Source organism: Sinocyclocheilus anshuiensis, unplaced genomic scaffold (assembly GCF_001515605.1).
Source record: "Sinocyclocheilus anshuiensis isolate Anshui unplaced genomic scaffold, SAMN03320099.WGS_v1.1 scaffold235, whole genome shotgun sequence".
In the NCBI taxonomy this organism is placed as follows: domain Eukaryota; kingdom Metazoa; phylum Chordata; class Actinopteri; order Cypriniformes; family Cyprinidae; genus Sinocyclocheilus; species Sinocyclocheilus anshuiensis.
The window spans coordinates 1,136,633-1,144,491 of record NW_015552562.1 but is presented as its reverse complement, the minus strand read 5'-3'; the positions used below and the strand labels follow the sequence as shown (position 1 = coordinate 1,144,491).

The following is a 7,859-nucleotide window of genomic DNA, read 5'->3' as shown; positions in this document are numbered from 1 at the left end:
CCATTTGAAAACATTAGACCTTCTACATTTATTTTGCTTATTGTTAATATTAGTGTTGCTGCTGATGCTTCAAAAAAAATGTTTTTTTATTGTAATATGAAGATAAAATTTAACATGAAAGACTGGTAATTTTCAACACTTTTTCTTTTTTTTTTTTTAAGATGACTGAAAGGAGGAAAAACCAAAGTGAAGTATGGACTTACTTCACTCAGTCATTTATTTACTTTATAACAGTGCTATCATTAATTTCTTTATTTGTTCTTATTTTATTACTGACTGCTTACTTGTCATTTTTTATTCAATTCAAAGTTTGAAATCAAGCTATCTCGTGCTACTGCACCAAAATTACCCCACTGTAAAATTAAAAAAACACTGAGTGAGCAAAAATTTGTGAGATAGTTAGTTATAATGGTAATTAAATAATGTTTACATATGTATAAAAGCCTACATTAAAATCTGTCATATAAATTGGTCTTTTCATTAGAAATTAGCCTACTGATTGCCACCATTGATGGACAAAATTTTTAAATAATATTACAAATATCTGTATGACATTATATTCTGCAGTTCTTCCCTGTTTTACCGAATATCTATACTTTTCAAATTATCATATCGAAGTTAGAAATTCAAATATTGTGACAAAATTAATTTTGTAGGGTGCCACAAGTTTGTTACAATTTCCAAAGGGTGCCGCGACTAAAAAAAGGTTGGGAAACACTGCTCTAGAGGACGCAGTTTGAAGTTCCCTTCTCAGGGAACCATGGTTACATCCGTAACGTGAGACGTTATTGGTTAGAAATACTAAATGTTGTATGTAACATGATATATACAGGAAGTTAATGTTTCCTTAATGAAGAAGCTTTATGAGCAAAATAAACCATGAGAAAGAGGGTCTTATCAGTGTGAATAGAAACCCAACTAAAACACGTATATACATATACATAAACTTCAATCTCTGCTCTTGATGCACCTGAGCAGAATCTTCCTGTGCATCTCATAAAAGTAGCAGTACAGAAACAGGTGTTTGGAGTTGTTACCAAGGCAAAGCTTTCTCATATGAAACATCAACCGAAAGCAGTGCAAAGAAAGTGAAGTACAGAACTGAGCTCTTGAGCTCAGCACATCTGAGCACATGAGCTCTTCGTTACTCTGACTCTTCCGGCTCGGTCAAAAAGAAATCTTTGCTTTTGACTTTTAGAGAGATTGCCGCCAAGCGAAGCAAAAGCCACTGGGGGGTTTGACAGGCATCTTGTTCTTGAAGAGTACTTCTAAGGTTAACTATTTATCTTAGTCCTGCTTAGGCAATGTGTCTGCAAGTCTTTAAATATGCACAGTGTCATCCACATAAACTGCCAAATATAAACTGTAAAATGAGTGTTTATTTATTTTTGACCAGTGTTATTTTAGTATTATTTTTATTAATATTTTCAATTAGTTTTTAATTTATATAGTTGTAGTAAGTTTTTGTTGTGCTTTTTCAATTTCATTCATATGTCCATAGTTTTATTATTTTTATTTTAGTTTTAGTTATTTTAGTACATTGTTAAACTAAACGTAAATGAGAAATGTTGCCAACTAGCTAAAATAAAATAAGTTTAAGTTTTTTTAAGTTATATATTTGATTTGATTGTATAAGTTTGACAAAGTTTTTTTAATGGTTTTAGTTTTTAATTACAATAATTAGTTACAATAGGTATATAAGTATATAATGAAAGCAGAAAATTAAGGTAAATAATTTTATTGTGTGCCATTTCAAGTCAAACTGTAATTTTATCTGTAATTAATGATAAAAAGTGTGTTAATATTATTTAATTTCGTATATAATGTTAGCTGTAAAATTCACTGTGGCAGGTCAAAAGAGTCATTTTAGTACAAAAATGTGTTAAAAATGTCATTTCCATCACAGAATGCTATTAAACACAGCACATCATTTGAGATGTGGTGCAAATGACACCATGGTGGTAATTGTCATGTTAATAAAAAAGACGTATTTATAGTCACACAAATATTATTTAATTTTTGTTTTCCTTAAAGCCGTTTATCACAACTTGTTTGTCTTTTAACAGCCTGCATATTTTAAAATTTCCTCTTATTAGTTTAACAAAGCAAAGCCCTTTTAAAAGTACAACCAAAGTACAGCCACTGGTAGGGAATTGCTGGCACAGAAGAAAAATCTAATACTTTACAGCAATGTATCACGAGTCAGCACTGACCCACTTGAGCCTGCATATGAATATGAATATTACACCCTCTGTTGCGCGGAGAGCAGTTGAGGACACTTGATTTCAGGAAGGGGGTCTGCAGCTACTTCCACTGCCCTCCTGCTATGTAATTGTCAAAGCCTATCATTGCATGCTGGGTCGGGCTCACACAAGAGGTCACGGGAACCCCCCTCTCCAGTGGGGGCCAATTAACTCTTGTCACATTAAAGTTGGCATGTCATCTACACATTACTATATTGCTGCTGACTGCACCGCTAACACCTGATTCACACTTTTTGCATTGTGTTCAAACAGGGGCTGTGCATTACAAACAGATGGGCCTGACTGTGAAAAATGAACAGTTGCGCTGAACGCACACAATATTTTCATGTGCAATCTTGAGAAAACAGCAGAATAAATCTGTATACATATTGTGAAATACTGGACCACCTGTGCAAAGAGATGAGGATTTATGCGTAATTCAGTATGCCTGGTATTGCTTTACATGTCGGACAGATGGTATTTTCCTGTCTAAGTGTTATGTTCTTGGCTTGAATAAGCCCCATTGGGGACTGGGAAAAGTTTGTAAAAGTCTTCCGTGTTTTTCAAACTCATTTAATTATTATATTATTCTACAGCCACAAGCTCTCATACTTCCAGATCACACATACATATTGGTTTTGCACTAAAAAATGCATATCTGCTGACCCCGTAGGTTGTTTGTTTCAGCTAACTGAGGCCTCTTTCTTGAGTCTGAAGTGTTTTCAGTGTTTGTATGTGTCTGCCAAATGGCTAACCACGCAGAAGCAGTACAAATCTGGAGAAGAGAGATAAGCTTTCAGCTGAAATACTTGCTGCAAGCATTTAATCCAAAGAGCATTATCTTCAGACCATTTAGCCAGATTAAAGGTCTTTTCAATTATAATCAACCCCTCTAACATCTTTCCACAGCTTGACTCGGTAACATCTGGTTCACAAAATCATCCAGTCTGACCAGGTGCAGTCAAAGCTTTATTCTTCTAGGCATTCGATATCAAATAAGTCTATTTCTGTCGAGGTGCAACAATATGAAGTGGTGAATCAAATGAAGTAAGAATCTTTCAAATTTCATAAAACAGATTATTATCATGGATGAAAAATTGCATTAATCACCTGCAGTAACCTGTCACTCCACACCTATTGACCGTTTTACTCAGCAGCTGTTTTATTTCACAGCATTTCAATGGCGACAACAGAAGCATAGCCTGCAAAAAGGAATATGATCATAAAGCCTCACAATGTTTGGACACAGCTATAAATAATTCAGCACTTGATTTCTCCCCTGCAGCTAGACCTCTCCTGACGACTCTCAGCACCAAACACACAGCGGAGGCTTCAAACCCGCCACTCCACACCTGTCACCAGCAACACCTCCTTCCACTCGCGCTGGAGGACAGATGTGTCCATATGACTGACTTAAAGAGTCATGAATCATAACTTCATGCCTGTATGAATTTCTCCTGGTTATTTTAAATGGCTAATGGTAGGCAGACCAATTCTCCAGCTCTATTCGATGATGCTATAGTGGCACAAAAAATACACTAAGTTTAAAAATCTAACAAGTGAAAACAAAATCTTATGGGGAAAAAATAGTGAAAGGAATAGTTCACCCCAAAATGAAACCTCAAGCTCAGGCCATCCAAGATGCAAATGTGTTTGTTTCTTCATCATAACTGATCTGGAGAAATGTAGCATTACATCACTTGCTCACCAATGGATCCTGTGCAGTGAATGGGTGCCGTCAGAATGAGAGTCCAAACAGCTGATAAAAACATCACAATAATCCACAAGTAATCCACACAACTCCAGTACTAATTGATATTAGTGCAGTGAAGTGGAAAAAGGCGTGTTTGTAAGAAACAAATACATCATTAAGGCATTTTAGCTTTAACTTTCTGGCCATGATCCAGAATAATACTTCCTCCATAAAGTCAATCTCCTGTTGTCCTCTCACATCGAAATACACCTACATATTTGTTTAGAACTGTTTTTGGACTAGGCCTATTTTCACTTGTAAATGGTGTTTGATCTATGCATATTTCTCACCTGTTTGCAACTTTTTCACTGGAGAAAGCAATATTATGGATAGAGGACTCACACATTAGCCAGAAGCAATGGTTTGAAGGTTAAAAAAAGTCGTAATAATGGATTTGCTTCTTACAAACATGCAGCTTTTCACTTCACAAGTGGTTAATTGATGGACTGGAGTGGTGTGGATTACTTGTGGATTATTGTGATGTTTTTATCAGCTGTTTGGACTCTCATTCTGACGGCACCCATTCACTGCAGAGGATCCATTGGTGAGCAAGTGATGTCATGCCAAATCTGATAAAGAAACATAATCATCTACATCTTGAATGGCCTGAGGGTGAAACTGTACATTTTGTGCAAATTTTAATTTCTGGGTGAACTATTCCTTTAAATATTCTCCACAATAATCACACATACACATGAATATGCACTTAAGACACTTATAGTAAAGCCAATTCTACTTTTCTTTTGCAAAGTTGCATGACAGTAAACATCAAGCAGCATAGGCAATCTAAATCAAGTTTTTACACATTTTTGAAGCAGAAAAAATGTGATCTTATCTGCTCCACTACTATACATCCATTCTCTCTTTCGCTCCTTTTAACTCTCGTTTCACTCTCAGTCTCTCAGAGACAGCACATGAATAATGGTCAAGGGTTAGGCCTAATTCCCATTCTTGCCTGGGGCGGAAAGTAAGAACAGTAATATGCATTTGCTGCGTCCAATCAGGGGGAATTCTTTTGAAAGTGAGAGTTACTGTCTCATGCGTATAAGAACAACAGCGCTGCATGCAAACGCCATTTCAAAAGCTCAAAACGTAATTACTGTAACACTGAAGTATCAGGTTTTCAGACTTTAACCTCATGAGAACTGATTATCAAATACATTTTATATTGATGACATGCTTAAAACGTCCTACATTCAAATATTACATTACTAAAGTTAAGGGTGTTAGCAATCCCAGATAAGAACATGAATAAATGAACAAATGTGTACATGATAAAATAAACTCCTGCGAGCATGAATAAGATTTTTTTTTTAGTGTATTTTAGTGTTTTAGTTTATTTCACTCAAAAATTGCTAGTAAATTTCACAAATAATTACAAAGAACCGGCAAACAAAATTGAATTAAACATGAAATTTAAAAGACTGAACTAGTATTTTCTTATAAAATATACTCCAGAAATCTGTTTCAATTATAAATTTGATAAAATATTAGTGTATTTTACTGCACGAATTAACTTCCAAAATGAGTACTACACAGTAATGAAAAATGCATGCCTAATATATGGTAATATCTGTCTCCTTGTTCAAGAAGCACATTAAAGAATTGGAAGATACATTTTTTTTTTTATTTACATTTGCATGGAGTCCATTTCAACAGAATATGAATTATTTGGTATGAATACATATACTATACATGCTGTGTGTTTGCTCATGCTACTTAATCAAAATATTAGATATTTCCTACATTTTCATTCTGTTTCATTTAGAACTGTACAGTTAGACGTTTTAAGAATTAACATTTGAAGAACTACATAATAAGCCAATACAATGGACAGTAAGAGCATATATAGGGAATGGGCTGCCGCTGTCATATATACCAGGCAACGCTACATATACTGTACTGGAGCCCAAGGCAATTATAGGATCAGATACTGGTTTCTCACACATCCACTATACATCAGAGAAGACCTCTGAAGCTCAACCCCACTATCAGAAAAGCTCAACAGGAGGATCATGCACCACCTTGCCCTCCACCGGTACACAATGCAATCATGCAGTCCATCAGCTGACAGATTCATAAGAACTACATAATAAGCCAATACAATGGACAGTAAGAGCATATATAGGGAATGGGCTGCCGCTGTCATATATACCAGGCAACGCTACATATACTGTACTGGAGCCCAAGGCAATTATAGGATCAGATACTGGTTTCTCACACATCCACTATACATCAGAGAAGACCTCTGAAGCTCAACCCCACTATCAGAACAGCTCAACAGTAGGATCATGCACCACCTTGCCCTCCACCGGTACACAATGCAATCATGCAGCCCATCAGCTGACAGATTCATCAATTGCTGCACCTGCGCATACTGTCGTCTCTCTCTCTTTCCCTCATCATGCACGTCGGGCGCGCTTCTGTCTCTGCGGCTAACCTGAAAACGCACAAGGCATCTCAAAGCACCTGGCAGGCAGCTCACATTTCACTCGCCCTTTTCTCACAAACATGGAGCTGAAACTGGCAGATCACGCCTTGCCCTGCGAGCCCAACCCTCTCCATCGCCGAGTTCGCACCATGGCAGCGCTCAGCACCAGCAACATGCAGCATTCAACGGCAACAGCGCGCCGCAAATGGGTGGAGAAAAGAGAGCATGCGAGGAGCGAACATTTACAAACCTCCGTGATGTGAGAGAGCGAGCTGGCGGCTCTCTCTGTGGTCCTGACTGCTTTGAATTCAGCGTCTGATGTGTGCTGCTCCGTATCGAATCGCCCCCTCCTTCTTTTCCTCCTCTCTTGTCAGATTCTCCCGCGCCCGCCCCTCTTCCACCGTCTGCCATCAAGAACCGCTCCTGCTACAGCGATACGAGGAGGTTTGAAACTCCCCCCCCAAAGGAAGTCCAAAAAATGTGCGGACTGTTGTTTCTAAATACAAGCATATGTACGCTTTTCAAGTGTTTCCGGAAACACCAAAGTTCCATTTAGAAGTTAGTCAGAGCGCGTCGCCAGAGAACCGGAGGAGGTTGTCATAGCAACAGAACGCCACTTCTGGATGCAGTAAGTCGCTGGAACACAAGTACTGTCATTATGTTTTAATTATACATGTTGACATCGCAAGTATGTGACCCTGGAGCACAAAACCAGTCATACGTAGCACGGGTATATTTGTAGCAATAGCCAACAATACATTGTATGAGTAAAAATTATCGATTTTTTTTATTTGCCAAAATCATTAGGATATTAAAGGGGTCATATGATGCGATTTCAAGTTTTCCTTTCTCTTTGGAGTGTTACAAGCTCTTGGTGCATAAAGAAGATCTGTAAAGTTGCAAAGACTAAAGTCTCAAATCCAAAGAGATATTCTTTATAAAAGTTAAGAGTCAACCACGCCTACCTAAAACGGCTCGTTCTAACACGCCCCCACATATCTACATCACTATGTGGAAATATTAGCATAATGCCGCCCAAATGTGCAAGCAAAGAAAGAAGGCCTGGTTTCAGGAAGAGCAGTAGTGTTGATGCAGCCATGTCAGGGAGACGCTGTGTGATTCAGTGCGAAAGCAAAAGCACTTTATTTGGCCTTCCGGAAGTAGATGCAATTAGGAATCATTGATTAAGATTTATTTACAACAGAACAGCACAACCCAGATGTTCGAATTTGTGCAACGCATTTTATGGACGAGTACATGGTACAAGGCTGGCTGTGCACAAAGGCTATTTCTAAAAAAAAAAAGGGTAAATTCCGATTTTGCTATGACAATCTGGTGCTTCTGAATCAGCGACTGTAAGTATGTTTTGTTATTAGTTTAAGTATTTGCTATTGACTGTTCAAATGCGGAGTTTTGCGCAGCGCAGAGTAAC

At 37.6% G+C, this 7,859-nt stretch overlaps 1 protein-coding gene across 2 annotated transcripts in view; it reads right to left on the bottom strand.

The window, feature by feature from the left end:
- cplx2b (complexin 2b) overlaps positions 1–6,813 on the bottom strand; it is a 36,870-nt gene extending 30,057 nt beyond the window's left edge. For both annotated transcript variants that reach the window (XM_016455364.1, XM_016455365.1), the window contains exon 1: positions 6,678–6,813. The gene's annotated coding sequence lies outside the window, so the exon portion shown is untranslated. The remainder of the gene's footprint in view (positions 1–6,677) is intronic.
- Between the last annotated feature and the right edge of the window lie 1,046 nt (positions 6,814–7,859).